At 42.1% G+C, this 8,849-nt stretch overlaps 1 non-coding gene across 1 annotated transcript; it reads right to left on the bottom strand.

Annotated features, from left to right (window-relative positions):
- Positions 1-1,118: 1,118 nt before the first annotated feature.
- On the bottom strand, positions 1,119-1,221 carry LOC149813224 (small nucleolar RNA R71). The gene has a single exon (XR_016428439.1). It is a non-coding gene; the product is annotated as a small nucleolar RNA R71 (small nucleolar RNA).
- Positions 1,222-8,849: the final 7,628 nt, after the last annotated feature.

The following is an 8,849-nucleotide window of genomic DNA, read 5'->3' as shown; positions in this document are numbered from 1 at the left end:
TGTAGATTGATATTTGTCATTAATAAATTAAATTTTCTAGAGATATTGTATTTAATTCCTGTTCCCTGAGGATTCGACCCGTACTTACCACTTTGTGGAAAGTCGGTTTTTATATTTTTGGTTGACGATTTTCCAAAGTTTATTGAAAATAATTGTTTAAAAAAAGCTCACTTTAAAATATCAACCAAATTTTGGCGCCGTTGCCGGGGAACAGCGAATTAATTACTTTATTTCTTAGAGTTTGATTTATTAATTTGTTTAGTTAGCTAATTAGTTGTTTTATTTTTAGTTAGTAGGATTAGTAAGTGAATAAAGGATTAACATAGTTAGTAAATATAGGATTCGCGTTCTGTCTTTCTAGGATTCATTTGAAATTCATTCTGCAAGGAGCGATTAGACAGGTGGGTTTTAGAAAAACTTAGTTTGTGATTTCCTGTATTTATCTTTTCAGTACTTTAGAGTAGTTTAATTTGTTATTTCATTTACTTAGATAGATCATTCTGACATAATTAGTTTAGCATATTTGTTTAGTAGTTGTTTATTTTGTGTTATTTACATTATAGTACCTGTGTAGTTAAGATTTAGAGTTAGGTCGTTTGCTTACATCTGGTATTAGTACCAGTGTATGCAGGGTCGACGAGGTCTAGGAACCCCATTACACCCATTTGTTGACAACCCAGAGAGAATTTTACATTCTCATCGAAGTTCGGCAACAATGGCTGACATGGATCCTCCACCTCCACCCCGAGTTCTTTCACGCCCTCTGCGGGAATACTTCATTCCCACAGACTATGTTCAGGCATCCTGCATTCGGAGACCCGATGTAGGAGCGCCGCATTATGAGATTAAGGCCAGCATTATTCAGATGCTTCCATCCTTTTATGGTCTTAGTCATGAGGATCCCTACCGACACTTAGATGAATTCCTCGAAATCTGTTCTACTGTTAAGATACAGAATTTCGATGATGATGCTTTAAGGTTGACTCTATTCCCCTTTTCATTGAAGGACAAAGCCAGGTATTGGCTAAAGTCCTTAGATTCTGTAGAAATAGAGTCATGGGATCAATTGCAACAGGAGTTTCTTCGGAAATATTTTCCCATTGGTCGTACGAACCAATATCGTAGAGCCATCACTAGCTTTTCAGAGCTAGATGGTGAGCGCTTTCATGAGACCTGGGAGAGAATGAAGGATCTCCTCAGGAAATGTCCCCATCATCAGGTGCCGAAATGACAACTGGTGCAGAGCTTCTACGATAGATTGTCTGACAAGAATCGTCAGATGATCGACTCTTCATGTGGAGGGACATTCATGCTGAAGAGCGAGGATGAAGCATGGAGGTTATTTGATACATTGGCCGAGAATTCTCTCCACCATGCTTCGAGCTCTCATTCTGATAGAGCCACAGCTAGCATTCAGAAGAAAGCTGGTGTTCTTGAAGTTGGTCCATCTACTGCACTACAGTGCAAGGTAGACATGATTGCTCAGAAGCTGGACCAGCTTCTCTCAGGACCATCCACTACACAGCAGGTGTGTACTCTTTGTGCCAGTCCGGCACACGAGATCACTGAGTGCCCTTCGGCAGCTCAGTACCCTGAATTTGTTCAAGAACAAGTTCAGGCAGCTCAGGGTTACGTCAGACCGCCGAATAACCTATTTTCATCAACATACAATCCAGGTTGGCGTAACCATCCCAATTTTTCATGGAAGAATCCACAGTCTTCCATGCAGATGCCTACATCCTCTCAGCCAGTTCGGCAACCATCTTTTACTCAGTCATTTCAAAGACCGAACTATGCTCAGTCTTCTTCTTCTTCTGTTACTTCCCCGATTCAGCAGGAGTCTGCCCCGTAGACATCTTTTGAGGAGAGACTTCTCCAGGCATTCCAAGAGGTGAAAACCTCTAATCAGAACGCCTTCGGGAAGTGTAGCCAGATTTTGAGCTCGCATACGCAGTCCATTGCGAAATTAGAGTCGCAAATGGGACAGTTAGCTGAGGCTATTAGTAGGAGACCCGAAGGTACATTGCCAAGTCAAGCTGTCATGAACCCGAAGGGCAAGGACCAGATGACTGGAGGCCTATTTCATACTGAGACACAGCAGCAGGCCAAATCGGTTATGGCCCTGAGGAGTGGACGTGAGTATCACGTCGAGAGCAGAGAGCGAGAGAGTAGAGAGAGGATAGAGGAGCCAGAGACCATTGTTTCACCTACGTCGGCTCAATCATCATCCCCATCCCCATCATCACCTTCACCATCTTCATCATCTTCATCCTCAGAGAAGAAGAAGAAGGATAGGAGTGAGCCTTCTCACAAAGAGGAGGAGCCAACAGAGTATATTCCCCCACCACCCTATCCCAAAGCATTAGAGTCTCCTGGTTATAGAGGGAAGCAAGGTGCGAAGATCCAGGACATGCTTGACATCTTCAAGCATGTGCAGATCAACCTACCTTTGCTCGATGCGATTCAGCAAGTGCCGGCATATGCCAAATTCCTGAAGGAACTATGTACGCAAAAGCGTAAATCTAGAGAGAGAGTTCCTAACAGGGTCCATTTGACTGAGCAGGTGAGTTCAGTACTTCAGCATCAGACACCACCAAAGCTCAAGGACCCTGGAGCCCCTATCATTGCGTGTACCATAGGGAATATTCGGATAGAACGCGCATTGCTCGATCTTGGAGCAAGCGTAAACATTCTGCCCGGATATTTCTTTGATTCTTTTGGGCTAGGAGAGATGAGATCGACTCCGATTACACTGCAGCTGGCAGATCGTTCCGTCAAGGTACCGAGAGGTGTCTTGGAGGACGTGCTAGTTAAGGTGGATGACTTTTATTTTCCAGTCGATTTCATTATTCTTGATATGGAAGGAGTAGACAGCCAGCACCAGACTCCGATTATTTTAGGCAGACCATTCTTGGCGACTGCCAATGCGTGCATCAACTGTAGGACCGGAGCCATGAATCTCTCATTCGGCAATCGAAAGGTCAAGCTGAATATTTTCAATGCCGTAATGGGACCAGCAGGAGACATGGACTGCTTTCATGTAGACATTGCACATGAGTTAGTGGAGGAGCAGCCCGAGTTGTACCTTACTGAGGATTCTTTAGATTTGTACCATATAGAGAAGAATAGCGGTGTAGATGCGGCTAGAGTGTCGTCAGAGAGACCACCTTGGGGAGCTGTCAGGGAGCCTCTTCCACCACTTGCGGAGACCCCCGCCAAGTCTTCGATCGAGTCACCTCCGAAACTTGAGCTGAAACCCTTATCGGATTCACTCAAGTATGCATACCTCGGAGATGATGAGACTCTGCCTGTGATCATCTCGTCTTTGCTCACTGAGGAGCAGGAACAGAAATTACTGACTCTTCTTCGAGAGCACAAGGCAGCGATTGGCTGGGGAGTTGCTGATCTGAAGGGCATTGATCCTTCATTCTGCATGCATAGAATCCATTATAATGAGGAAGTCAAGCCATTTAGGGATATGCAGAGAAGGCTAAATCCCAACATGAAGGAAGTGGTGAAGAAAGAGGTGGTGAAGTGGTTGGATGCTGGAATCATTTACCCTATTTCTGATAGTCAGTGGGTCAGTCTGATTTAGGTTGTGCCGAAGAAGTTAGGACTCACTGTGGTTGAGAACGAGAAGGGTGAGAGAATTCCGATGAGGACCACTACAGGATGGCGAGTCTGCATCGATTATAGGAAACTGAATATGGCAACTAGGAAAGATCATTTCCCATTGCCATTCATTGATCAGATCTTAGAGAGACTCGCAGGGCAGAGCTACTACTGCTTTCTAGATGGATATTCAGGATACAATCAGGTAGCTGTCCATCCTGACGACCAGGAGAAGACCACGTTTACATGTCCTTATGGCACCTTCGCGTTTAGACGTATGCCGTTCGAGCTCTGTAATGCCCCAGCTACTTTTCAGAGGTGCATGCTTGCTATCTTCTCGGACATGATTGATGATGTGATGGAAGTTTTTATGGACGACTTTTCAGTGTATGGCTCTTCTTTTGAAGATTGCCTCCAAAAACTTGCTCGAGTACTGAGTAGGTGTGCGGAGACCAATCTCGTCCTGAGTTGGGAAAAGAGTCATTTTATGGTCCAGGAGGGGATTGTGCTAGGACACATTGTGTCCAAGCGTGGTATTGAGGTTGACAGAGCGAAGGTGGAATCCATTTCCCGTTTGACTCCACCCACCTCTGTGAGGCAGATTCAATCATTTTTAGGGCATGCAGGTTTTTACAGGCGGTTCATAAAAGATTTCAGCAAAATCTCTCGACCGCTTTGCACGTTATTGGAGAAAGACCAACCCTTTGTTTTCGGTGAGGATTGTATGAAGGCCTTTGAGATTCTCAAAGAGGCCTTGATTACTGCACCTATTTTGAGACCTCCAGATTGGACTCTCCCATTTGAGATTATGTGCGATGCATCTGATTACGCTATGGGGGCTATTTTAGGACAACGCATTGACAGGAAACCCTATGTGATCTATTATGCGAGTAGAACTCTGTCTGATGCCCATATGAAACATACTACGACAGAGAAGGAACTACTTGCGGTAGTTTTCGCATTGGATAAATTTAGGTCCTATTTACTCGGTTCGAAGGTGGTTGTCTATTCTGACCATTCTACATTGAAATATTTGTTGAATAAGAAAGACACCAAACCGAGATTGATTCGTTGGGTCCTACTACTACAGGAGTTTGATCTCGAGATTCGAGATAAGAAGGGAAGTGAGAATGTAGTAGCAGACCATCTTTCCAGACTGATCGTGGAGACCACGCAAGATCAGAAGCCGATCAGCGATTCTTTTCCCGACGAGCAGATCATGTCAGTTAATACATCGCAGTTACCCTGGTTTGCAGATATTGTGAACTATCTGGTTTCGAGGCAGATACCTGAGCATTGGAACAAGAATGAGCGTGAGAGATTCCTATCTCAGGTGAGGCACTATTATTGGGATGAACCAGAGTTGTTCAAATATTGTGCAGATCAGATCATTAGGAGATGTGTTCCGGAGGAGGAGTACCAGTCCATTTTGAATTTTTCTCATTCGTTAGCTTGTGGAGGGCATTTTAGTAGTAGGAAGACAGCTGCAAAGGTTTTGCAGTCAGGATTTTATTGGCCCACACTCCACAGGGATGCTCATGAGTTCTGTAGGCGATGCCTGCGATGTCAGCAGATTGGGAACATGTCCAAGAGGGACATGATGCCCTTGCTTCCGATTTTGATAGTCGAGATTTTTAATGTTTGGGGCATTGATTTCATGGGACTATTTCCGCCTTCATTCGGAAATTTATACATTCTGGTGGCGGTTGATTATGTGTCCAAGTGGGTCGAGGCTGTGGCAACCAAGACCAATGATCATAGAGTAGTGCTTAAGTTCATTAAGCACAACATTTTCAGTCGTTTTGGGGTGCCACGTGCGATGATCAGCGATGGTGGCAAGCATTTTAGGAATATACAGATAGCTTCTCTGTTGAGAAGATATTCTGTCAATCATAGATTCACCACTCCATATCATCCGCAGACTAGTGGACAGGTTGAAGTGTCCAATAGGGAGATTAAGCGAATTTTAGAGAAGACAGTTCGTCCGGACCGCAAGGATTGGTCCCAGCGCTTAGATGATGCACTTTGGGCATATAGAACTGCATTTAAGACTCCCATTGGCATGTCCCCGTATCACCTTGTATTCGGGAAAGCATGCCATCTTCCTGTCAAGCTAGAGCATAGAGCGTATTAGGCTATCAAGAAATTGAATTTTGACCTCACCCAGGCTGGCAAAGAGAGAGCACTGCAGCTCTCAGAATTAGAGGAACTCAGGAATGATGCATATGAGAATGCCAAATTATACAAAGCTCGCACAAAAGCATTTCATGATAAGCATATTGTCAGAAAAGTGTTTGAGCCAGATCAGAAAGTGTGGTTATACAATTCTCGTTTACATTTATTCCCAGGGAAGTTAAGATCGAGATGGACAGGTCCGTACATTGTGAAAGAAGTATTTCCCCATGGAGCAGTGACACTATTCGATCCTATGACCCAAGGTACATTCAAGGTAAATCGGCAAAGACTGAAGCCATTCATTTCAGATGCCTTGCAGGATGGTGAGTGTGAGATAGTGCATCTCACAAAGGCATGAGGGTTCGACCAGAGGGATGTATCATATGTACATTATTTCTTTTTCATTTTAGAGTTTTTATTTATTTAGTATTTCATTTCACATGTGCTAATTTGTGTTTTGATGTATGCAGGATGAACTTAACAATTAGTGTATCAATTACCAGGTACAGAGAAGAGCTTTCAAAGAATTCAAGGATCAGAGGAAAATCAACTTCAGAAGTACAGAGAAAATCAGGTTGTATCTATCCTTTCTCCCGTATTTTTGTTAGTGTCTTTTAGTGTGAATTTGCATTACATTTTTATTCATTTTGTATGCCACTAGGGACAGTGTCATTCAAGCATGGGGGGGTGGTTTAGATGCATGCACACAAAAATTTAAAAAAATTTTGTATGACTGGTAATCAAAGTAGGCATTTGAGAACAAAGTGTAGCATATATGATTGTTTTTGACATAATCTAACAGTTTATAAATTTTTAAGCCCTATAAAAATTTTTTATTTTCTGAACTGAGTCAAATAGAGTGGTATTCATGAGAAAATTCAAAGAAAAGATAGTATTTGATTGTTCGAAAATTTTGAATCACTTTAGTATAAGTATGCACAGTATGTTTTCTGAAAGAAATAAGCAATGGAAAGATGTGTTTGAAAAATGAGTTTAAAAGAATAGAGCTACGTTTAGTTGTTGATGTCTTCGTGAATCCTAGTAGTAGAACTCAGACACGAGATGAAGTGTTTGAGTATCTTAACGAAAAGGATAACGAAGGAGATCATCTTCTTGTCTAAGTCGATATCTGTGGCCTTTGTAGTTCGAGTAAGTAGAATCTGAAGGGTGTTTTACACCTGGTGCCCCAAAGCCAACTGGTTTGGGAGCCACTGGTTTGAAAGCTTGTTACATGGACTGCATAGAAAGCCTAAGAGATAGAGACAGTGCACAGGACGAGAGGAAGACTATACGTAAACTATTAGAATAGAAGGTCTAGTGACTCGAGCAATTAAGTCCGAGGGATACTCTGTATTTAGTGCCCTAAGGTTGGCCGACTTGGGAGTCACTGACCCAAAGCTCGCTACACGGGTCACGGAAATTGACTATTCGAAATAGTGCTCATATGAGAAGAATGCGCAAGAGATCAAAAGTTGAAAAAAAAAAAAAGAGTGAAAATGAAAGAAAAAGAATGTGCTGAATGAGAAAATTTTCATTGCTTAAGCATACATGTGTATTACTGTGCAGAAAATATACAAGTGAGAATAAATGAGTAGAACATGAGAATATTTGACCTTCAGAGAAAAATCATGAACTAACTACAATATTCGAAAAGTGAATAAAAAGAATTTTTACTGTGGTGGCATGAGATTTTTAAACCTGTTTTGAGAATGTCAATTACATGAAATATTTATTACAACTGCATTCTTAAGAGCCTAATATTTTTGAAAAATCATCCTCGCATTTCATTGATGTTTGTGGGTAGCATCTCTGCAAACCCTCACGAAACCTTACTCGTCCACTAGTGTAAGCTAGGGGTTTAAAGGGCTTGTTGCATACGCTAAATGCAACCGTGATTCCTACGAAAGTGAGTTAGTATTATGCATTCATGCTTAGCATTTCTTGTCTTCAGTGCATATCATGATTAGGGTTTGTTAAGGGACTAACAAACATTCAAGCATGGGGGTATTTGATGATGCATGAAATGCACATCATGTAAACAAGTTTTTCATGCATTTTTGTATCAAGTTTAAGGTTTTAAACCCATGTTTAGATGTGTTTTGATAGTAAGGGGATATGGTTCGAATTTCAGAAAAATCAGAGTTAAAATGAGAGAGTTATGGCTATTTCAGTGTTTGGGCACGGATTTCGAGGTGGATCGGATCCATATCCGACCCAATTAGGTTAATTGGACCTTGGATCAACTCTTTAAAAGTCCAAAACCCAACCCACACGCCTATCCAGATCCATTTCAAAAAGTTTTTCTGAAAACCCCCCAGAAATAGGCGCCTAGAAAATATATTTTTTATAACATTGTTTTTGCAAATTCCAAAAAGTATAAATATACTTTTTAGAGAAGCCCTAGGCGTCTTTATCTTTGTTTGGACGCCCCCTACAGTGACTCTACAGCAGCAGCTCCTTCCTCTCCATCTTCCCCACGTGTTGGCCATTGAAGACCGATCTATGCTTGATTATCAAGCATATTTTCAAGCTTTCTTTGGTTTCTTTTCATTTCTTTCTTATTCCTTGCTGTCTTTTCACCATTTTTCTGTATTTTTGCAGGTGTAGCAGAGGTGAAGACCATTAACCTTGGGCGGGAGTGCGCAACACACCACCAAGGTGAGCCGACCCTACCTCCATCCGGCTTTCTACACCCTCCGATCGCGAATCGGCTCACATTCCATCGTCGGTGGATCTCCAACGTGTAGCAGCTGCAAAAGGTACCAATTTTGGTGAAGTACAGCATTCTCGAACTGTATAGGACATCCATCTCCAGTCACGGTTCGCTCTTCTTCATCCCCCCGGTCGTCGGATCTTCCAAAAAGGTAGGTCTTCTTCTTCCTTCTCTTCTAGATAAAACCGATTTGTGTGTGGATTTTGTTGTGTTATTTTCTGTGTGTTTCTTAGTTTTCTTTTTTGTTTCAACCTTAGAGTAGTATTCGTGCATAGACCAGCACGTTAGATTAGGTTTATGTGTTTGGTTGATTCGTTGGAATCGAGTTTTTATTGATTTTTCATCTTTT

This window comes from Nuphar pumila, chromosome 16, assembly GCF_984573655.1.
Source record: "Nuphar pumila chromosome 16, dmNupPumi1.hap1.1, whole genome shotgun sequence".
NCBI classification, from domain to species: domain Eukaryota; kingdom Viridiplantae; phylum Streptophyta; class Magnoliopsida; order Nymphaeales; family Nymphaeaceae; genus Nuphar; species Nuphar pumila.
This window is presented reverse-complemented; position numbering and strand designations above follow the sequence as displayed.